Raw genomic sequence first — 24,843 nt, 5'->3', positions numbered from 1 at the left:
AGCCATTGGATTAATTGACAATGTGACCTCTGTATTATTTGAGAGAAGAAAGAGTCTTGGAAAAGACGGATTCCATGATATTGGAACATGCATCTAACAAGTCACTCATGTTACAAAGTACATACATTTCAATTTCAGTTTCTTCAAAGTTATCTCTGAGGATAAAAGAACTTTCACACCTTTTCAACAGGCTCAAATCTAGACACAGATTCCATATCCCAAAAATAATTTAGATTCCTAGGTTTGTTGTAAATTCTACAAACGTTTATATGATATGTGCCTAACACACACACACACATGCACATCACACACACACACACACACACAAGTGCATCACACACATGCACACACGCACACACACACACATGCACAAATATGCACACACATGTGCATCGCACACACAACCACCTAACAAAATATACACCTGTTGCACATTTTATTTTTAATTTTTTCTGACAACAGTATTGCAAAATCACAAATCACAACGTTCGACTTGTTTCAGTTCCAGAATGTAAATTATCCAGGTTTCGCAAGATGCAGCTTTACCACTCAACATTCTTTTGTTCTCCATGAATTGGAAAAAAGCTAAATGTAAGAAAGATTTGCCACGGTCACTTCCAAATGTCTGTAGTTCTACGGCACACAACAATATGAAAACAAAACATATTTCTAGCACAGGGGGAAATGAATTTGAATGAATACTGATCGTAATGGCACTCCTATATAAGTACTACAGTCAAGAAAGTTGGCCTTATCTGCATTCTGTTTAAGTGTCCTGAAGCATACTGTCCATTGTGAGATGAAAGAAACTAGTAGACACCTTTCAGGACAAAGTCACTTTTAGGTGTTTTGTGCCAATGCATTGGTATTGGGTGTCATAGACACTATTAAATGAATGGAGACTGTTTCAGCTAAATAGCATCTATTGCCGCAAACAATTCTCCTTATCTTTCTGGATCAGCGCACACCGAATCAATCACTCTCCTTTTGAAATCAGCTTGCAGTGCTGTGCCAGCATCACAGCTCACAATTTGCTAGTCTCGAGCTCCGATTGCATATGCTTTAAAGGATGCATAGAAACCCACAACCACTGTGTATGGCACATTACGTGCCGTTTATGCATTATAATGAATAAACCAGCATATGGCGGCCCCATCCCCCAGTGCCACAGAACAATGCTTCACAATTAAAAAACTGTAGTGTCTACCACCACATCCTGTAGCGCCTGCTGGGTGCTCAATATCACTACCTGTAGCGCTCCATGATTGGAACCTTGATAGTGACGCTGCCCCAGATGAACACCCATTTGAGATGACAAAGAAATCTGATCTGTCATGGTTCCTTAGGCTCATGGCTAGTAATGGCATCCAAAAGCTCCTGCCCGCTTGCTGAGGCATTTACAAGGTACCGGTTGCCGAAGCCCCTTGAGGAACCAGAAATCGGATTGCCCCATTGGTTCACCCATTTTGAAGATCCCCAAAAGCCATTCTGAAACTGCGGCGGCCCACCCCATGATCCTTGGATCTTGCTGGCACTCACAAGCATTTGGCACCCCAAAACAGTCAGGCGTATCAAATCCATTACTGAAAATTCCATAAATCTAATGGTTGTCGGCTGGCACATTCCACATCCAGAGTGTCTGCCTGCTGCGCTGTCCTGCTGTTGGAATACATGCTGTTTCTAAATAAAAACACAAAGAATGTAGAATCAGAACAGGACATCATTTACGCAATGACAATCCCTGCATTGTGATATTCAAACACATTTTTAAAACAAGTTTCATTTTCAAAATTAATGGATACTGTGTTACGGTTCCCCATAGCCAATGGTAAACACATTAAAAATCAAACTTTTCAACAGTTTGTGCAAATGAATCCCGGCTACACCTCTTCCTAACAATGTGTGATCTTTGACAAAAAACTCAAATTTGCTGCATCTTGGGACATGTCAGTAGTGTGCGAGACACAGCTGGAATTATAACTGTATTTCAAAAAGGCTATCACAAGGTATGACACTTCTATCTCACAATTTACTGATAAAGAGCAGTGCACCTTAGCAACCCATTGAAACTTTCACATGGAAAAGATGCAGCCTATCAATCTGCCCTGCACACAGAAGCTAGAGACAAAAGCTTTTTACTGATTAAGGGCCTCATTACACGGAAGGCGGTAAGGGTTAACGGTCACCGGTAATGGTGCCGGTGACCGTTAACCCTTACCGCCTTACTACGAGGTCCCTTTGCGGGTTGGTGTTAAAGACCAACCCGCAAAGGGACCAGGGTGCTAATTACGGTACCACAATTTGCGGTACCACAATTAGCACCTTCCCCATTCCCATTATGCCCTATGGGGCAAAAATGGGAATGGGGAAGGGCAATGGGGGAAGGGAGAATTACCGCCCTGCCAACCTTGGAATAGGACGGTAATTCCCCTTTCCTCCAAGGTGGTGCCGGTATTTTACCAGCATGGACCAAGGTGCTAATAGCACCTTGGTCCACCGCCTACCGTGTAATGAGGCCCTAAGTCTTGTAATTTGTACCACTTTGCTCACACAAGAAAAAAAATGTAAACTGTATCACCTACTTGGAAATACACAATGAGTCCACTAGACCCAGTGGACACAATCTAAAAGATGAACCGGTACAGTTGTTGGAACTTGAAAGAAAGTGGCTTTTACACGTCGCCAATTGCCTCTTTGAAATATTAAAAAAACAATATTGCAGCCACCGCAATAAATAAGATCTTACATAACATCTTAAGTCCAATATAGCACCCTGGCACTTGTGCCCTTAAAACGTTTCAACAGTTCAGCAGTTTGTACGAAAGAATCTGAGCTACACCTCTTCATCAAAATGTGTGATCTTTGACAAAAACTAAAATTCCACAGTGCCTGTCCTGCCATAATTGGACATTCATAAAACTCCTTGCGTCTTTCATAGACAGCAACCCCAGAGGCAGTGAAATCGGGTGATAAACAGTTTGTGATAAATATTTTGCACACTTACAATATTTTACCAATAACGGGGGCTAGAACGATGCAGCGTGGGTGTGCCGGCCTGCAGATATGCTGCCTCACAAACAGACGATGTTGGTTCATGTCTTTCAAGGCTGTGACTTCAGCATGTGCAATTAGGGTTTAATTTGTGAAAGACTATTAATGCAGTTTTATTTGGAAACTTTGATTGGATTTTTCAAAACCTGGAGGTTTGCGACAGTTGTAAGTGGTAAGTGGCGACTTTAAAATATAAATAAATAGAATGGGGTATTAACTAGGAAAGATTTGTTTGCAGAATATGGAAATGTTTGCTGAGTCTCTTTCAGTGCAATCATAGATGTCTCAGTGAAATTCCACATTTGTCATTCCTCAAACGTAATTGTTGCTATATTGCATCACTGACTTTGTCGCCTCACTCTGGCTCTAGTCTGCAGCAGCATCACTCATGCAGGAATGTACTAATACAACAGACTTTCCACATGGCTCTACTAGCTGCCCTTTTGTAACAAGGACAAACAGTGAATCTGTAAATTATGAAAAATAAATTGCACAGTATTATACCACAAACAAGACCCCATAAATAAAAGGCTTGTTTTTTTTGACAAGGGGACTATAAAGCAAATTTTCAAACATGCAGTGTTTGAAGTCATGTGAGCAGTGCTGACCACTGAAAAAGAGCTGCATTGGCTAGTGTGTGCATGTGCTTATGCGTTTGTGTGCCTGTGTGTGAGCCCTCGCAAATATTACATTTTGTTCTAAAAATGTGATCTCTGCAGGGTGCAAGGTTATAGGTTTGGATGGTCTGATTTTATAAAGAGTTCCCATTATTTGAAATAACACCAACACCCATTTTGTACAATTACAGCAGAGTAGGCTCAAATGATTGCGCAGGATCACACACTTTAGGTAAACGGTGACAACCGTATTTTAACACCTCAAAAAGTCCTTGGTCATTATCACTTTCTCCATATGGACTCGCAGGCTTTCACACAGCATCAAAGAGTGCATTGGTGAAACACAGTGAATACATCACACCCTTTAAAGATAACGTTCCCTCTATAATTTTGACCTCATCACGAATAAAAATGATGAAAAACACACCAATGTTTGACCACCCAACGCGGCCTAGCATTTGGCATTAATAACCTTTTGTTAGTAGATCAATTAATGTGCCATCTTTTAAAAAACATTTAAAGCCAATGCACCTCTAGACAAAGTGTTCAGTGGCTGCTCCATCGTCATGCTCAGCCCTGCCCAAACCCATTCAAGGAAAGGGCACTGGCTGTTCTAAACTCATACAACTTTAACATAGAAAGCACAGAAATAGCCTAACATGTAGATCCTTATAGCCATGTGCTACAATTGTCTTTTTTCTACTAGCATAATGTTGTTCAACACAGATATACAGGGTGCTTTGAAATGATACATTTTACAAAAGAATAAACCCGAATAAACCCTCCTACATTGAAAAACTATACATGTTTACATTGGAAATTAAAAAAAAGCAGCTCACCTTTTTCTCACTGTCACTCTTTAACCCGATCCATAAACACAAGGGCCTTGCTACCAATCAACGGCCCTGTAGGGGGTTGCAGTTCTCTGCCCCGGTGCCACCTGATCCACAATAAATCTAATTAACTGCTTGGAGTTTCCCCTGCCTGCCAGCAACTCCACAGGGATCCAGATAGTGATGTTTCCTCGCAGTGATGTTAGCAGTTTGGTTTCATCTTCTGCTTACTATATAAAACTGTTCGTCCATCTTCGGCCATATATTACTCAAATTAACGTAGAAGCTATTGCCAGGGCCATACTAAGGTGAAAAATTGATTATTGCTGTAGTCCTTTGATTAGCATTTCAAAATTGGAATGCAACCGCCTACAGGTAATTCAAAATAGTGTGGTTAGAGTACTCACAGTCCTTAGCTGCAGAGAACATGTCCTGGAGGCCTGAAAGAGCCTGCACTGGCTCCCAGTGAATCTAGATTATTGTATCTCTTGTTGCTGATCATTCACAAATGCTTTATTGGAGTGATGCCAATTTACCTGCAGGAACTGCTTATTGAGAAATATAGCATAAGACTCCTCAGATCGAATAATTCGCATAAATTGAAGCCTCCCAGATGTAACACCAACAAAGCCATGAAAGGGGCTTTTTTGAAAGTGCCACCTAGGTCATGGAATGCCCTTCTGCTGGACCTGAGAGACTTAAAGTCAACACATGTCTTCAGGAAAAAAATAATGACATACTTATTTTCCTAGATTCCTCTGCTGACATGTTGCTTTTATTTTTGTAGGTGCCTGTTTTAATGCCAAATCATTTGTCTGGCCTGTTCATCCTTGTCTTGCTTATCTGTGCGCCCTTAAGCCTATGGGTCCCTGGTTGCACGTTACAAATTAAATAAAATAAAGTAAAAGCAGGGCTGCAATCGACTCCTGTCAATTAGTCGCACAGATGGGAGTCTTCAGCACAGGGTTTAGCAGAACTCCCAAGTGTTATCTCTGCTGCAGTCAAAATCCTACCTTTTAAGGGTTAATTACCTCGCCTGACCCCATGATTTCTTGCCTACTTTGCACAAATTCAGATTCCTGTATCCTTGTAGTAAATCTAAAATTAGCTGTGTCCTCTGGGGATGACCCCCCAGTCATCATTCCATCATAAGTTAAAAATAGCCCACCCCAACTCCGCTGACTACAGCTGGTTAAGTAGATAAACAATATATTTGTGTATTTTGGGAGCCTTGTAATCTGTTGAGTTCAGCAGCGCTAAATATAAAACCCCTTAGCAGACCAACCATGTTCTTGTCTCAGCAAAAATGCAGAAATGTCAGTGTGCGTCACCCGAATTCCTGTCCTACAAATGCTGCCTCAGCTGAGATACATATATAACCCCTCAGCACCCCCACCCCCCCATGTGCATCCTGTTGCTGGCGCAGCCAAAATGCAGAAATACCAGTGTGAGTCATCAGAATTCATGGCATTCCACAGGCCCCCTCAGTCAGTGTATTGTGTCATCTGTGGGTGAGCTTGACAAAAGCCAGAAACCTTGTGCCACTGCAGTTCTGTCTTCATATTTGCGTGTTACCCTCCAACGGGGTAATTTCTCTGCTGTATGTGTCCCTGTAAACAGTGGCAGGCTTTTTGAAGGCTTTGGAACTGCACTTTTACATCTGCATTGTATTAATTTAAAAAGAAAACACGCATTGCCAAAAGCCAATAGTTTGGGGTCTTTTGTATTGTGAACCAAACTTTGAGTATAAAGCGAATTCACCTAGGTTTATTTTGACCGCTGTGCAAGGTCTGAGGTTGCCACACCAGTATGTATACTATATATATATATATAGGGCCTCATTACACGGATGGCGGTAGGGATTTACCGCCTTACTACGAGGTCCCTTTGCGGGTTGGGGGATTTAACGCCTGCTTTTTGCAGGCGTTAAAATCCAACCCGCTAAGGGACCTCGGAGCTAATTACGGCACCGCAAAATTGCGGTGCCGTAATTAGCGCCTTCCCCATTCCCATAGAGCCCTATGGGGCAGAAATGGGAATGGGGAAGGGCAATGGCAGAAGGGGGATTTACCGCCCCTCCAACCTTGGAATGGGGCGGTAAATCCCCTTTCCACCAAGGCGGTGCCGGTATTTTACCGGCATGAGCCATGGCGCTAATAGCGCCATGGCTCACCGCCTACCGGGTAATGAGGCCCATAGACTTTATATCCAATTCATATAACATTGATATACATTTTACATCAAAATTAAATTAAAATGCTGTTGATACAAAAGATTTTGGGGGTCATTACATGCTATTTTATTTATTGAACATTTGTATGGTGCCGATACAGCAAAAAGTGTTTCCGGGCGCCACATGACTAGAGGGGGGAACAGGGGAGAAAACAGCAATAACGATGCTACGAGGCCTTTTGACATTTGGATCGTGCAAGTGCAGTATCAGGAAGTGCCAGGGGAGGGGTTAGAATAGGGCAAAAGGATGGAATAGGGAGAGGGTGGAGATGGAAAAGTGCTGGAGGGAGGGGGCCAGGGCTGGGGAAGTGCTTAACGGTGCCCAGAGGGGCATGTGCCAGTGGGGAACCAGGGTGTAAGGGTCAAGTGCAAGAAAGGGGGTGGACCAGCCTAGAGGCTAGTCAGAGAAGGGTGCCCGAAGGCAATTACTGGTAGGAAAGGTTGCAGGAGAAGACTGGTCAAAGGAGGGCTTGACTCCAGTAAGACTCATAAAGGTACACAGACAACCAGTCTCAGCATCAGGTGGACACTAGCAAGGGAGGGGGAGAGATAAGGCAGAGGAGAAAAGGAAGATCTTTAGAAGCTTCTGGAACTTAAGGAGATCCAGCTCAAGTTGGAGAGGGGCAGAGAGGCCAGTTCTAGACAATGTTTATGCAATGAGTGATACTTCCAGAAGCAACTCTTTTTGAAGGGTATAATAGTAGAGTGCGGTCTGACGTGCCATTGCTGGCCACGTCTGTTCATAACGCTAGAAAAAATATAGCAAGCACATATAGCATGACGCGCCACTTCCGCCAGTTGTACGTTTTTGAACCATAAGCTCGGCACTGCTAAAGTGATAGTTCATTACTTTAACATTAATAACGAATGAAATGTGCCTGGCGGTGTTTAACAATTCACGTAAAGACCATTGGCAAGCCTATGACAGAGTTATGAATGCTAGTTGAAGATAAAACATTCTGGGCCTCTCACCATCCAGCACAGGTCAACAGATAGCCTAGAGATAGAGGGATAACCTAGTGACAGATTGATAGCCTAGAAGTAGATTGATAGCCTAGAGATACAGTGATGGCATAGAAATATAATCACTAACCTAGAAGTAAAGTGCTAACCTAGAAATAGAGGGATAGCCTAGATATAGAGTGATAGAGATAAAGTTATAGCATGGCCTAGAGATAGAGGGATAACCTAGAAATAGAGTGATAACCTAGAAATAGATTGATAGCATAGATATAGAGTGTAGCCTAGAAATAGAGGGATAGCCTAGATATAGAGTGATAGAGATAAAGTTATAGCATAGCCTAGAGATAAAGGGATAACCTAGAAATAGAGTGATAACCTAGAAATAGATTGATAGCATAGAGATAGAGTGTAGCCTAGAAATAGAGGGATAGCCTAGATATAGAGTGATAGAGATAAAGTTATATCATAGAGGTAGATTAATAGCCTAGCAATAGAGTGATAATTTTGAAGTAGGGTGATAGTATAGAAATAGAGTGATAGCCTAGAAGAAGGGTGATAGCCTAGAAAAAGAGTGTTAGATTAGAAATCGAGTGATAGACTAAAGATAAAGTGGTAACCTTGAGAAAAGTATATAGCATCGAGGTGGAGTGATAGTCTAGAAACAGATTGATAAAATAAAGATAGAGTGGCGGCGTCCATTCATGCCGTGGTGTATGCATTGCCAGCGTGTTGCCTTACCTAGTCCTATGCCCAGGACTTCTCCACATTACCTAACCTCAATGGGCATTGGCAAAGAAGACACACGTGTAGAAAGGACACCCAAATGCTACTACTGCATAAGGAGGACGCGGAGGCAAGCATGGGCGACACTAGGGAAACCACACTACACGTGGCAGCAGTACAGCTCGAGGTCCCTAAACGCAAGGCACACTCTTTGTTTTGTTCTGGCTTCTTCGACTGCCATTCTGAACCTGGGGTATCGGGCATTTTACACAGACGTTTCTAGTAAAGTGCCTGTGGTTGTTTAATGGAGAATGGCGGTCACCAACATTTTTCTAACCCATTTTACCTCACCAACAGCAGCCTAACCTTTGCCACCCTTACCAACCACCTGACATCGAATCTACACCACCACCACTACACCCCCAACCTAGAGCCGGACTGTTTGTTTATTCATTTATATGGCGCACAGGACCAAAAGGTATGAGGGCGCAGGCGTTACAAGTATATTCTCGGCTTAGTTACAGTGCTGTACATTAGTTTACAGTGTGTACATAGGTTAATACAGTTGCGAAGGAAACAGTGAGGTACAATTACAAATTATGCATTTTTACAATATTTACAACAGAGATGTCAGTTATTGGTCTTTGTTCTTTAGCCACTGGATGTAATTACGTCTAAACTGGTGGTAAGGTTGCGGTGCTCTTACTGAAGGTGGTAAGGAATTCCAATGTTGGGCTGCTTTCACCTGGAGGCTATTGCCGCCCATTTTCATTCGCTTGAATCTGGGAACGGAGAGCAGGTTTGCATTGCTATTTCTAGTGTGTCTATTGGCAGTGTATCTAGTTATTCTGTCGGCTAGGTAACGGGGGGCTGCATTGTTAAGGCATTTGTGAGTAAGGGAGGCTACCTTGAGCAGGATTTTATCAGTGGTGGTGAGCCAAACAGACTGGGATGTACATTTGTCCCTGGCATGAATGAAAAAGTGGCCCTCGAAAAACAAATTGCAATTTACTATTTTTCCTGAAGGCGGTACTCACGGGGGAGTTTTTGGCCAAATGTAATGCAAATAGTGCATTTGAAAGTATATTTGGCTTGTAGAATTTTCTAAAACTAGTCCAGTAGCTCAAACTAGCCTACTTTTTCCAAAGAAACGTTCCCACTTTCACCCCAAAAATTGGCTCAAACTAAAATGTTGCGCCAGCCCTTTGGACATTGTCCTATTGCCCAATGGGCCAGTCCGAGCCTGCCTCAGCCCCATCACTACAGTCAACCAGCACTAACAACCAATACCCAAAACACTTTTTTAAGCATTGTGAAACACCACAACTTACATTGTTACAACCAGCACATGAACACCACCTCCTGTCAACCAGCACCACACCATGCAACACTAACTTACCTTGTCTATCAGCACCACATTCACCACAAACACACACACACATACACACACATACACATGCATAGCAATACCGCTCTCAATAGTGCACAACCTCAGGGGCGGAGCCAGCCTCAATATTCTGGGGGGCCTGGATGGCAGTTTTGAAAACTGTTATTGAAACAGGACATTAAACCAATTGGCTACTGGTTCTGCCCCCTGCCAAGCCCAGGAGGCTGAGTAGATATTACACCTTCCTTTGGCCCATTAGATCCATCTTTCACCCCAACTCACCAGAGGCGTAGCCAGGATTTTGTAACAAGTGGTGCCTGGAGCTACTGTAGTAGGGCCCACACTAAGAAGAGCCCACAGAAGGAAGGGCACGTGTTCTGCCCTCAGTCAAATTGATAGGAGTGACAGAGAGTAGTGAGGGAGGGCAAACCAATCAAGTGGGGCAGAGGGTGGTTGTCCCCTTGAGAAAGGTTTTTAAATACTGGGCTAAAATAGTGCATTTACACTTTCTGTGATAAATTAGGTAAAAAGCCACAGTTTACAATTGTTTTTGTAGGGTAGGACATACAACGTACATTAGATGCCAAGTCATCAACAATGCACAGGAGCATTTTAAAACACATTTTCATAATGCCTTTGCCCACTATATGCCAGTACTCTGCAAGTGTAAAAAGAATTTTCATATTGCTTGTGCTCACACATGTCCATTCTGGTGCACCTATATATGCCACTATTCCCACATCGGGAAATACTCATGTTTGCTTTGTCCATAATGCCAGTAATGACACTATAACAAAGCATGTTTATGCTGGCTCTGCCAATACATGCCAGTATCCCCGTGTAAGAACATACTCCTGTTGGCTTTGTCTTAATGCCAGTGAAAAAAAGCCATGCCACTGTAAGAAAATATATCCTTGCTGGCTACACAAATCCCCCACTCCCCATATAAGAACACTCATCATGTTGTATTTTCTCCGCAATGGCAGTAAAACATGTCATGCCACAGTAAAAAAAAAACATTGCCTTGAAGGCTGCACTAATGCCCCCACCCCCAATGTAAGAATACTTATGTTGCCTTTGGCCTTAACACCAGTAATAAACTGCAATGCCACAGTAAGAAAACATGTTCTTGCTGGCTAGCCGGTAAGTTAGCTCAGTAGGCTGAGCGCATGCTCTTGTAATCCGAGTGTGATTTGCAAGTTCAAATCCTGGCAAGGCCAACTCTGCTTTTCTACTTCAAAGTGACCTCCCTGATCTCTACCCTCCTCTACAGACCTTGTACTATGTATTATGTTGTTTTTGCACCTGGTAACCTCTCTCTTACTCTGTACTGTGCTGTGTTTTCCCTGCTCACCAAGTTATACCAGCGCTGTGATACTTACGGGTTTGGCCTCTGTCAATAAATGCAATAAATAAAGCTCATTAAATGAGTGAAAGCTTCGGCTGGGTGATACATTTTATGTAAATATGTTCTCTGTACAGCGCTTCGGCGAACATCCCACCATATAGGAACACTTAGGTTGCACTCATCATGTTATATCCCCCATGTAAGAATATTTATGTTGCCTTTGACCTCAACACCAGTTAAATAAAAATCCAAGTCAACATAAGGAAACATGCCCTCCCCATGTAAGAACACTCATCATGTTGCCTTTGACTTTAATGCAACATCCCATACCACAGTAAGACCCAGCCAGGCCAGCCCCGCTGTAGTATTCCCCCACCCCTGTCAACCCCCACCATCAGATAAAAACACTTAAATTGGCTTTCCTTTGCCCAAAAACAGCAGCATAACATACCATGCTGTTGTAAAAAAAATGTTCATGCTCTATTGCCCTTCTCCAGGCCCCAGCGTGCATACACACAGAGATATAGACACATTAATACACCAATCAGGCACCCACACAGCGGATCTATCATTCACATGACCACCCAGAACATTTGCACTGCACTCCCATTAACACACGCAGTCACACCCATGTACACCATTCACACTTCATTCATAGCGGTGCACTTGCAGACACCAACTAGCATACAAACATACAATTTACACACTCCTTTGCATGCATGCATGCATACATACAAACCCTGCATGCACACAAATATATATATTTTTTTTTTAGTTAATGGTAATTATTGAAAGCATGGGCCATGTAAAAGCTGAGCTAGCGGTTTTTAGCTACAACATAGAGGGGAGTGTGTGTGTGTGGGGGTCTATTGGTGTCCCCTGGGCAGGCTTTTTTTCCTCTGCCTCTATGTTCACTTCAATTACTTTTCTCACCTAGGAGAGCTGTGTATTTGCTTAAGTAAATACACCACCAATCTCCGAGGTGAGAAATGTGACAGGTTCTTGCTGTCTGACCCTGGGCTGGGCTTAAAAGCAGAGTGATGCCTGCTGTGTCAAAGTGGGGGGCTTTATCCCTCCAAAGCCCATGCCGCCATAACAATGGAGCAGTGCTCTCACGCATCGAACACCACCAGCCGCCACCAACACAATCAGCCCACACCACACAATTCATCCACCTCATCTTTCACCTCTAGCCTAAACCGATGAGTCTTGTCACTGGGACACCGCAAGTCCAGTACTGAGTTTCCTTTTAACAAATCATTGGTATCAGGTGCAAACACCCTGTCTTTGGTTTCAATAAACCAACACTACTATCCCAGCAAAACATTTACTGAAATCTCAGGACAGGAAAAGTGTGGCCTCAGTGACATGACGTTATCTGGTCATTGGATATGCCACACACACCGCCACCATCAGCATCAACATCATCACCACCACCGTCACCACCATCAACATCAACATCATCACCACCACTGCCACCACCATCTTCAACATCATCACCACCACCGTAACCAGCATCATCAACATCATCATCAACGCAACATCATCAACATCATCATCACCACCACTGCCACCACCATCTTCAACATCATCACCACCACGGCACAACATCATCAACATCATCGCCACCACCACCATCAACATCATCATCACCACCACCGCCACCGCCGCCATCATCATCACCACCACTGCCACACCATCATCATCAACATCGTTACCGCTCCCATCATCACCACCGCCGCCACCATTGTCATCATCTTCGGACTCGAGAGTGAGTAAAGACTAATCTGTTGACGGTAGGCACCGGAGCATACTCTGTGGTCGGGAACCGGGGTGTTTTTGTATTGCCCGTTTTAGCTTTGCCTTAGTGTCAGACGCCTTGCCTCCTGTGGTGCAGTGAAAGGGTGAATTAACAATGTTGCAATGTCACTGAACACTCCCTTTTGCAGTATCGTAATCAGATGCACTTCAGAAGAGAGAGCGCTCCCCTTAATCCGACCCGCGGGATTCCCCCAATTCCTCCGGGAAGTCACATTCTGATGACTGGCTCCCGATGACGGCTCACAGACCTGTCTCGGGAAAATGCAGGACAGAAGGAGACTGAAAAATAGGCACTTCCGGTGTGACTGCAACGCACTGTGGAAGGGAAGACAGAGATGACATTGCACTGACCGAACAAGGGAGAAAGTGAGACTCACTCCTTCAGGAGGCAGGAACCATTCCTACTAGAAGTAGTGCCCGCCAGACAAACTTTCACACAGTCAGCTGCAGAGTGGAAGAGAAAACGAAATAGAGAGAGAGACAGGAGAGAGAGGAGAGAGAGAGAGGGAGAGAGAGAAAGAGAGAGAGAGAGAGGGAGAGAGAGAGAGAGAGAGAGAATGTGCTAAAGGGAAGAGAGTTAGAAACGAGAAGAAACAAATGCTGCCTAAGAGATACAGGAGAAATTGCACACAAGAGAAGAAGAGATGGATGGACTGCTTTCCTAAGCTTAAAGTAAGCTGCAAATAAACTTTTCGGACTTTTTTTTGCGGACTTGCAGAGATATACGGGGTGCAGTAGCATATGCCCATGGCTCCATGCATACTACATACAAAACACAGTTAAAAAACATTTGTTGGTAAACAGGCCGCGTTCAGCTCTCTTTTAAAGTCAAATGGGCCCCAGTGATTGGTGCAGGCTATGCTTACCTTAATGAACCAAGACTGGTCAGTAACAGAGTGCTCTGCAACCGGAAAGGGAAGGGGTGACAACATATATCTAAGTCCCACCCATCTTCCTGTCTGTTGGACATCAAAGTGTCTTTCTGGTTAACTGAGCCCTCTGTGACTCTTGATTAAAGTGTAGGTCTCCCTTGAAGTTTGTGATGGGAGAAAGCTTCCAGGCCGCATTTTATTGTGCAAACATTTTTTGTAAAATGTTTGCACAATAAACAGGGACCACCTGATTGCTACCTTTTAAAACAAGTTAACATGATAACATGGCCATGTCCCCAGCAGCCCCCTGTGACCCACCAGTAGGCTGTTCGACTAGTAACTGTCTGAGCTACTCAGGGGTGCATTAAAAAGTCAAATGTCAAGGGGGCAGTCGAAGACCCAAGCCTGGGATCCGCCTTCACCTTTCTCCCTGATGGATAACCTGAGGGGCCAGCCAACCATCCACGCTTGCTTGCTGGCCTATTGGATGGGCAAGGAGCCCTCACCCACATCCCGGGTAGCACAGCATAGTTCCTAGAGTAAGTTCAAAATGTATCATGGTCATAACGTCTCCATATACATTGTGTATGTTCCTGTCGAAAGTGCCATAGGGCAGGTGGGGTACTGTCCAACACATATACCCCCAACCCTAGGGGCCCGACCTCGCCTAGGCCCAGAGACTGACACACGTACAGTGTTGCACACAGAGCTGGCCTTAGGGCAGGGTGGGTCGGGCGAGCGCCCCGGGGAACCCTGCCATTAGATCCCCACCACACCCGCTCGGGGGAGTCTTTCAAGGTCTTCCACGAACTTGCGTGTAGGGAGAAGGCGCCCTATTAAAATTAAATGTGCTGCTCTCTCGTGAGCGGAGTGCATCTAATAACAATAGGGTGCCTGATGTGACTACTGAAAAATGTGGCACTTGCCCCCACCGTCTGCCCATTGACTAGGGTTTCGTGGGGGAAGGGGCTCAACATTTCTAATTTGATCTGCGGCTTTTAAGGCCGGCCTGGTTGCACACTTTGCACCGCTACAGCCGGAGCTACACTCACAGGCTGTGTGACAACTGCCAAATCAGGATCCACCAAAAGTTCCTCTCAGCAGCTGGCTGCTTTGCAAGATCCCTTTCTACACTTGCCATCTGAAAGCTCTACCTTGCTGACCTCACCCATCTTCATTTATTTCTGTACTCTTTGCTCAGTGTTTGTAGTTTAAACATGTATCCTACAGAGACTGCAAGGTTTCAAATGTACGACTAACGGTTTGGGTAGATTACATTTTGGTTGTTGGAGAATTGGTTGCAATTTATATTTTGGCAGCTACATTTTGCCTCATATATATGCAGGGGAGACCCCCGGAGCTCCCCCATTAAACTAGTTGCATTAATGATATCCCTATGCCCACTACCACATATATATGCAGCAAGATCCACACAAATAAGTGTGACCAATTCTCCAACGACCAAATTGGACTTGCAATAATCAACCAATGCCTGAGTAACGCCCCCTGCTGGAAGTGCCAGTGCTCAGCCCATCCTCCAAAATAGGTCCTTGGACTGAGTACCAGGAAACACTGGCACAAATGAAGGAGTGGGCACGTATTAAATACTCTGCATGCCTAACTACAACAGTGAGAAACTGGCCTGCATGTTTAAGGTGCAGAGATACACTCACAGCCGGACAATTCCTCGTCATCTCTGGCCATCATGATCAGTATCCCCCTAATTCCCCATAGGGCTATACACAGGAAGAGGTCAGCAGGATTACAATGAAAGCCTCGGGGGGACAATGAGGGTGTATAATGAGGCAGGATAGGGTTGGGGCCCCTTCAAGTTGTAAAAGAGAGAATTTGTGGGACAACTTGAATGTGTGTATGTTGGTTGCATGCTTTGTATCAGGGTTAAGGGGCTTTAGTAGTGGGTGACGATGACAAAGAAGCGGCAGAAGTGAAAGGACAACAAGTTCTTATCCTGTGGGTGTTCCAACCCGAACTGTTAGTGCCAAGGCAAAACAACTCACATATGTTTTTATTTTTTTTGCATTTATATAGCGCTACAAACCCTCAGGCATCTGAGCGCTGCTTATCCCACAGTGTGTGGTGCTCATTTATCAACCTCGGAAGGATGAAAGGCTGAGTTTGGCCATGCCGGGATTCAAACCTGCGTCAGCAAGCTCTGCACGGATGTTAAAGTGAGCACTCTACTCGCTGTGCTATCTGGCCAGCTTTGACAGATGTGTTCTGTCAATCATACCAGCAAACCCCAAAGATTGTTCAATTCAGTTGACTTTCTTGGCATAGCTGGAAAATTTAACAAAATATATTTGTGGGATAATTTCATTCAAACATTAGAGTTGTGTCGCTACCACCCCATGCAGCATCTCATAGTGGCCCACCTGTGTTTTCAAGATTGATTTGTCGTATGGCCCGGTATCCATGGCATCACGTTGCGACATTAGCTTGTATATTGCTGGATCTTGTATTCCTGAAATGTGCAATGTCTATTACAGTGACCGCACTGTGCAATCAGTTATCACAGGCAATCATAATTGGAGCATTAAAGACGCACAGACATGCACCATATTGCACCATATACATGTGACCTGGAAGTGTCCTTCAAGAATTATCCATGTGCAGAAATTCTTAATTCTTAAAATTACAAACCATATGTATCAAGAGCTCTGATATTCAATACCAGCTGGCAACCAAAGAAATGTAATATTTCTGAAAGAAATGATGGAGACTGATACTGTTCAAGTTAGTGGTTATGTATTTGTTGCAAGTAATACGTTCTTTACAGGAATGCACATATTTCAACAGTGAAAGAAATCATTAGGTATTTATTTGCACTACACTTCCAGAATTACTCTAGAGTGATGACATTCTATCTTGCAGAAATTATTGTTTTGAAAGAGTCCAACCCTGCAATATGGGAAGAGTTTGAAAAGGGAAACTTGTAGTATTCCATTGTGTGCTTGTGGAACTGATCAAGTGTTTGAAAATCAGAACAGAGCTTTGAATGTTTCTGGCGGGTTAACAGACCAAACAGAACTCCCTCAGTCACGTGCACAATATTGTAACAGCCCCAGCACTTGACCATTTATCCAAATAGATATTATGTATTGCAGGGATTCCAGAGCAGAAAGCATCACAAACATCATTACAACTCTAAAGAAGGTGGACATTGCATTAAACAAATTGCTTATTGAGGATAAATGGATTGGAAACTAATGTTCATATGATGGACCAAAACTTGTCAACATTGCAATGAAGGTGGTTTTAGTGAAAATATTTCAAACTATGTTGTTCAGCTCCAGGCTACTGGCATTAGATTGTATGATGCATTAATAACACAGAGATTCATCTCTGAAACTAGCACCAGGAATTTGAAAGATTCTATCAAAAAGAAAAAATATATATGTGTTCCAGCACCAAGAACTAAAACAAATAAAAGTGTCCGGTACTGTTACAAAGTTAAGAGAAGAGAGATCACTATTTTCAAGACTAACGGCTGTAGGCAGAGGACAGTAACAAGTAGATATATATGAGAGACATTAGGCCTCTACGAATTCTCTTCTGTACCACGATCACGGAAAGAACTAAGCATCTTAGAAATTATGCTACCTTTGCTAGCAAAAATACAAAGGGATCAAAATCTGGAAGCCGATCCCATCACCACCACTTCAGCACAGCAGCTCAAACAGCAAGCAAACAACTCCAACAAAAATGAATATGATAACTCCATTTTAAATGATCTTATCTGTAGCAAAAATTGATGGCATGGTGCCGGTACAAGCATTTGTTCAGTCACAACCTGACCTGGTCTTTTGCCTGACCTTCAGATCACTGAGTACCAGTCCTCATATCTAGGAAGTACTCGTAATTCTGATAGAACAGAACTGGATGTAACTGCACACCAAGAAGGTGTTACCCGATAAGCAATCAACAAGACACCGGGATGACCATAGACCTGCAATCACTGCCCAGTAAAGTATTAGAATCGGGCAACTCAACACCGATGACACTGTTAAGCAGGAAACGACACATTCAAGCTTGGTGAACAGAACAAACTCCACACAAGACCGAGAATGTCTCTCGGAGAACTAAAGCTCCAAACCTCTAAAATAGAGAGATACTGTTCACCTCGGCAGGCACTAGAAGGTAATCAGTAATATGCCAATTCACTCCAACAAACAATAGAATGCAGCTATGTCCCTTGATTAATTTGGCCCAGCTGCATATTTACTTGTACACCTCCTTGAACACCTTAACAGTCTTTAGAACACAGATATCCCCCGTGAACAATCCGCCTAGTTGCACACATAAGCTCATACACAAGCTCCATGACCGTCAGAATGCAGCTACTTTCCCAAGTCTAATCGACCTTGCTGCATACATTCTACTGATTTCACACAACCCCAGCAGCACTCCGAGCATTAGAATGCAGCTGCACACCAGGTAATCCACCCTGGCTGCATACATACTGAACGCACCCAAGCATTATTTACTACCCTATTATCTCCACTGACCTGGATTACGGTTCCCGAGGGCGCTCATCCTACAGTGCTTTGAGATCATACCAATGGTGAAAAAGGTGCCATACAAATGCCCCATAGCATACCATAGCATAACATAACATGAGGGATTTAGACATGCATGAGCTGACTGAAGCATTCAGCACAGACATTTAAAAGAAGTATTTGAAGTATAATGAGATACATTTAGTTTTGACATATGAATAACATAATCAAGAGCATAACAAGGCAAAAGAGGCTCCACAGAATTGTTCCAACCAATTACACACTCGTTAACAGCACAAGCATAGCTAATGTTTCTATGAGGAAGCTACGGTCACACATTAACACCAAATATAGGCTTACCTAGCTCAAGAAACAATTCAGCAAGCAAAATACATTCTTTGTAGTGGTGTGGCATGCTGACGTTCCTACTACACGCTGTTTTTTGGACTTTCTTAGTAGTACACAAGAAGAGGCAGGCATCATGATAAATCTTGATGCTACAGAATGAGGAGCTATAATACAATATACATTTGCACAGGAAACATATGTCTTCATTCTTGGTCTAAAAATATACAGACACAGATCCCTCCACATCTTACTTTGTTCTTAGTTCGAAACACAATATTTAAATTGCAGACATTTTACTTTCCTTAGTGTCCTGGGAGGTGTCTGCATTGATTGCTTTTCATGCAATGTCTGTATCTGATTTCACAGGCACCTTTTCAGGAAAGGGTAAAAAGACACCCTTTTGGCACTTAATTCACTGGGAACCAAAGATAAACATCCGGAACGGGCACTTGAAGGGGGAACAAACACAGAAACAGGAGGACTTAGGTATAACAAGACAGCAGTTAGCAGATAGAGTGACGGGGGTTTGGTGGGGTCAGGAGGTGTTGTGGTGAACCAAGAAACTAGGAGGAAGGTGGAGCGAAGCGCTAAGAAATCTGTGGATCTATTTGATGTGAGGTCCTGTGAGGTACTGGTTGTGAGAGGGAGCAGTACCAGTGTGAAAGGTTGTTGGTGCGGGTGAGAGAGTCTGTTGGAGAGAGAGAGAGTGGGAGTAGAAAGAGAGTATGGGTGATAGGAAACAGTGAGAGTTGCTAGTGGAAGGTGAGGTTGGGAGAAAAGGATGACATGTGATTGAAAGAGAGGGGAATAGGAGAAGAGAGGGTTTAGAAACAGGAGAGAGTAGTTGAAGGAGGGGGAGGTGTAGCAGGAGAGAGTAGGAGTGTAAGAAGACTGGAGGGGAAAAGGAGTAGAGAGGTGGTAGGAAGTAGAGAAAGCAGGAGAGGCAGCGTAGCAAGAGGGAGGAGGAGTGGGAAAAGACCGGAAGAACAGAGTAGGTGGGAGATAGGAGAGAGTAGCAGGAGGAGGGGGAATATATAGAGAAAAGCGGAGGAGAGATAAACATGAAAGACATGAGGGGAGTAGGAGAGAAGAGGGTGCCGAGAGAGAGAGAGAGAGAGAACTAGATAGGCCAGAGATGAGGAAGATGAAGACAGCGGGAGGAGAATAGAGGAGAGATATGGAAAGCAAGATCAGGGACAAGAGTGAAAGAGAGAGTAAGAGGGAGGCCAAGGGTACAGGCATACCCTTGAAGACCATTGCCCACCTCATAGAGCATCTAGTGATTAGGAAACCCTTTAGAAGGTCCAGGAGGGAGCAAGTTTGATAATTTAATTATTTATTTAATGTGTTATAGTTTACAAGTAAACTTTTCACATTCAATAAGTACATACATTTCAACTCAATCATTTCTATATCATTCATTATTATCACATAAATACAATATTTCATTTAATTTCAATCACAATAAATCACAAATAAAAAAAAAGTAAAAAATACATAATTCCATACGGGTTTCAATTGATCAATTTAAAAATATACAATATACAAATTCAATATACAGATTCCAAAACTACATCTGCTTCCAACCTAGCTTGGGCTTCAGAAGAGTAAGGGCAAGGATAAATCAAGTCTCTGTTACATGCTTATTTCCAAGAGTTTTGCTGGCTTTTGCCAGACATTATACATTGTGATATAAACCTTAATATTATTTGTATTGATACATTGTACCCAAAAGGATATATTTTTTATGGTGTAAAAATTGTGTACATATCTCCCATAATATCTTATATATATCTCAGTGAGGCTAGCACATTCTGACAATACATGCTTAGGCGTTTCTATGGCATCCTTGTCCTTACATAGCCTACACGATCGATCACACTATGGTATGTTGGTAAAAGACCCAGTTATTGACAGCACTGGCAGATGGTTCAATCTTAATAACAGTATAAAACATCCGAGTCTTGGGGAAGGAGAAAGGTTCATATACTGTTGAGGTTTCTTGAACGTATATAGTAAGTGGATCCCAACTGGTACTTTTTTAAGGTGTTCAAATGTGCATAATTTTCCAGCCAGTCCCACAATTCAATACGTCTAGCAAGTGCATGTCTCATTTTTACGATGTTTTGTCCTTCCCTTTGTATCCAACATATCTCTTTAAAAAGTGACACCATGTTTTGTTTTTTTTTTAACTGGCACGTCGTTGCTTCTTTAAGTGTTTTCTGATGTAAGGCAAATAGCAATCTGTTTTGGGGTTATTGCACATATTGATATACATTTCTGCCCGTTTTTTCAGTATTATAGCTTTAAAAGATATCAAGCCTAGCTCTAGTCTAATTATTGCCATCGGTATACAATCTGGGAGACCCAATATTTTCCTCCAATATTTGCCTTCTATGATCTGCAACCACTTTAGATCTATAGCCTGTAGTGCTTCCAGGCCATAGGTAATCATTGGGGTTAATACTTGATTATATAACTGCCTCGCAGCTCAGACTGTGTATCCCCCATGGTTAAGGGTAAAACGATATATCATGGCAGTTGTCTGGGCAGCTTTGATTAACTGCACTTGATTACATGCAAAATAATTTCCCTTGTTGTTCAATTCAACTCCCAGGTACTTATACATTGGGGTATATGAGATCTCCAACTCGTTTATCAACAATTTGGTACGAGCGATTTTCCTACTAGTATATACCATAAATTGCGTTTTGTCACAATTTATAACCAGACCATTGGTCTCAGCAAATGACCATAGTTGCTCAGTTGATCTGCAGAGGTCACTAAAGGTATGGTCAAGTATTACTAGGTCATCTGCGTAGGCCAAGACCGGACAATGTGCAGAACCTATCAAAGGCGGACAGTTATGCACAGCTTTTATTGCAATCGGTAAATCGTACACAAAAAGACTGTTAGATTAGAGCCTCACTTTCGTTAGTACAACTTGGGGAATAGATGACCTTGGAAATTATGCAGAGAGCCTACCGGGGGTTAAAGGATGAGAAAACACAAAGTAACACTTCCTCAAATTTCACATTGATTGGTTGTGTTTCCTCTGTAATATTCAACTAAAAGTACAAATGAGATTTCATAACGTGAACATGGAATGTTTTGTTGCACCATTGACTTCGAAATGAATGTTGTATAGCCCACTCCATTTTGGAGCCTGAAAATATCTTTCAAATGAGATGCTAGCACTTAAAATCTGTCCGTACATAACAAAGAGTTAGACGATTTCTTGGGGGCCTGATTTGTTTCTTATTTTATATCTTTTGACCTGCCTTCTGATCCGGCTCATTACATTGTCGGGTATGTGTTTACCTTCATATTTTTTCAACTATTTGGATGATGACTGTTCATACTGATATTTATATACTTACGTTGTTTCTAATATGGGAATTATTCTATATTGGATATTAATCTTGGGATGGTTGGCACAATTGCATGTGAATGTTATGTGTTTATTGTTTTAGACTTGCCCTGATGAAGGAATTTGTTATATTCCGAAATGCATTGGCACAAAAATAAGTCTTCAGATAGAGAGATTTATGGCAATCTCTTCCTCACGAAGAACCATTTTGGTGGCTACTAGTCACTTCTTTCTATAAAATAATTTTCAACATTGAAAAATCACTATATATTTGACTTTTGTATTTTTTCAAGAATTGGATCGAAGGAACTATACATAGTGAAATTACAACTAATATAGAACCCAGTATGGGATTCCAGAGAGCGGCTGTATGATTGGGTTTTCACCTAATCTTTGTTTCTTGCTGATTTCTTGGGGGCCGTCAAGGTGACTTCATCAATCCTACATGAAATGCACCATACTAGGACACCATTGAAAATATTAATCTATTGGTAATTTAAGATGATACAAGACCAGTCCCAACTTGTCCTCGCTTAAACTGTGACAACCGTACACATTCTGCCTCCCTATGAATGAAAGTAACAGAATTGGTTTGCTGAGCAGCAGCAGCATGGTGGTGTCCTAGTGTAGCCATGCTGCAGTGATATCTTTGACTGCAAACTCATGGATATTATGACCATCACAATGCTCAGAAAGGAAGGACATTCCTCCATCCTCTGAAGGATCTATCATGATCCTTGTAACTTTCTACCTTTACGAGTATGCATAGGATGCAACAACATCCTCTTTATGGTACTTAAAATATTTTCTTCCAATATCCAGTACGTTTTAGGCAGGATCGCCATGTATCTAGAGGCTCTCCCCTAACACCTCAGTCCTTGCGGCAATGGTTATAACATTTGGGTTCATTACATGTAATATGTTGCGAGTTCAATGCCAATAATGTATCATTTCCTGCCATTTTTCCCTCTGAGATATTGAGAGACGAACACTGTAGAGATCTTACCAGAGCTAAGAATTTATAAACATAAATAAATAAATAAATATCATCATGTTCCATGCAACACAAGTCAAAATGCCATTAAAAAAATAGAGATTTCAGTTGAACCTCAATGGTCTTCAGTACAGAGATCAAATGGGAGGAACCTGAAAAGTACTTCAACATTTCAGCTGCTGTTTCATAAAGATGTTGCATAACCCAATGTCTGATTTGTAGGTATTGGAGGCGGTCAGGTTTGAGGATGTTGAATTCTTCTTTACCGTAAGGAAAAGATTTAACATGATTTCCCAAGAACATGTCACTGATTGCGCAAAATCCTCTCCCCAGTGTTCAAAGCCCAGTCCTCTCAATGCTGGGCTAAAAGTGGGATTTAAGTGGATTGGAGTTAGGGGTGAAGAGGTTAAATCCAGCTTCAATGAAAGATGATCCCACACTCTTGCAGTTGCAGCGGCTACCCCAATGTACATTTTAAAAGGCCTATCTCTACTGTCTAACCAAATAACTTCAGATATGTGCAGAAAACGAATGTGGGGTCCCTCTAAGCCAAACCAGAGGAACCCCTAGCCTTGTCTAAGGCAATATGCTGATGGGTGGCTGTGAGGTATCTCCTAAAAGTGGGGACGCCAAGACCAACCTTTTCACAGGGTGATTAAAGATGTATATTGGATACCATTGGCACCTCTCCCAAATTAAACTGGCGGCCATTTTATCGAGGCAAGAGAAGAAAGAAGCTGGCCGGGCTACAGGCAAAACATGGGAGAGATACAGCGTGCAAGGTAGGATGTTCTTTTTGAGACATTACCTTCTCCTTAACCAAGATACTTCCAAAGTCTCCCTTTAGTCACATCATTTAACACCTTCAGCATTGAGGGGTGATTAGCTTGATACAGCGGGTACGACTCAAGCATAATAGAAATTCCTTGGTAGTTAATGCTCCTCCGTACCCAAAGGAAGGGGGGGCAGATTCATTGTGGTGGATACAATGGGATCTACCAGGGTTACATTCAAAACGTATGCATTTTGGAGGTTTATCTTGAAGCCCACTGCTGACCAAGCATGTTCCAGCTTCTCCAGTGAATACGGAAGGGAGGTCAGAGGGTTTGTCAGCATTACAAGCATATCATCTGTGGGAGATGTTAAGCTTTTGTGGCAAACCCCTGAATGTAATCTCTTGAATTCCCCCATGGTTCCAGATATTAGTGGCTAGAGGTCCTCTACAGAAGGCCAACAGATAGGGGGAAGAAAACACCCCTACGTTGCGCCTCAGGTAAGTGTGAAGCTCTCTGGGTGTTCTCCATAAATTGATAGGTTGACCTGTGGATTACTGTAGCAAACCCTTGCCATTGCCATTAGGTAATCACCAAACCCCATGAGTTGCATTGTTGAGAATAATTTCCACCCCACCCAGTCAAATGTCTTCTCAACATCGAGCAACACCAAGACGATTGGATAACAATTAAGTCTGCATTTCTCAATCTGATGGCCATCCTGCGTATATTATCAAACATTTGCCTGCATTTAACAAAATCTTATTGATCAACAAGTATTATTTTTGGCATAATCTAATCCAGTCTGGTGGCTCTGAGCTTTATATATAATTTAGCGTTATGATTAATTAGGGCAATGCGCCTGTAGGAAGTACATTCAGAATGATCCTTTGCCGACTTGGCTGTTAGAGAAATCCTAGACTTGGACCTGGGGTTCGTGAGCGAGCCTGTATTTCTAAGTGAGCTAAATAAAATGTGAGCTTGAGGCCCTAAG

The 24,843-nt window shown here is 42.7% G+C and overlaps 1 long non-coding RNA gene across 1 annotated transcript in view; it reads right to left on the bottom strand.

Annotated features, from left to right (window-relative positions):
* Positions 1 to 419: 419 nt before the first annotated feature.
* Positions 420 to 24,843, bottom strand: part of LOC138582081 (uncharacterized) — an 83,316-nt gene continuing 58,892 nt past the window's right edge. Inside the window, exon 3 of the long non-coding RNA XR_011304946.1 lies at positions 420 to 1,680. This is a non-coding gene — a long non-coding RNA (uncharacterized lncRNA). The remainder of the gene's footprint in view (positions 1,681 to 24,843) is intronic.

Source organism: Ambystoma mexicanum, chromosome 3q, assembly GCF_040938575.1.
Source record: "Ambystoma mexicanum isolate Mex_15411 chromosome 3q, UKY_AmexF1_1, whole genome shotgun sequence".
Lineage (NCBI taxonomy): Eukaryota > Metazoa > Chordata > Amphibia > Caudata > Ambystomatidae > Ambystoma > Ambystoma mexicanum.
The sequence above is the reverse complement of the archived record's forward strand: the minus strand, read 5'-3'. Positions and strand labels throughout refer to the sequence as shown.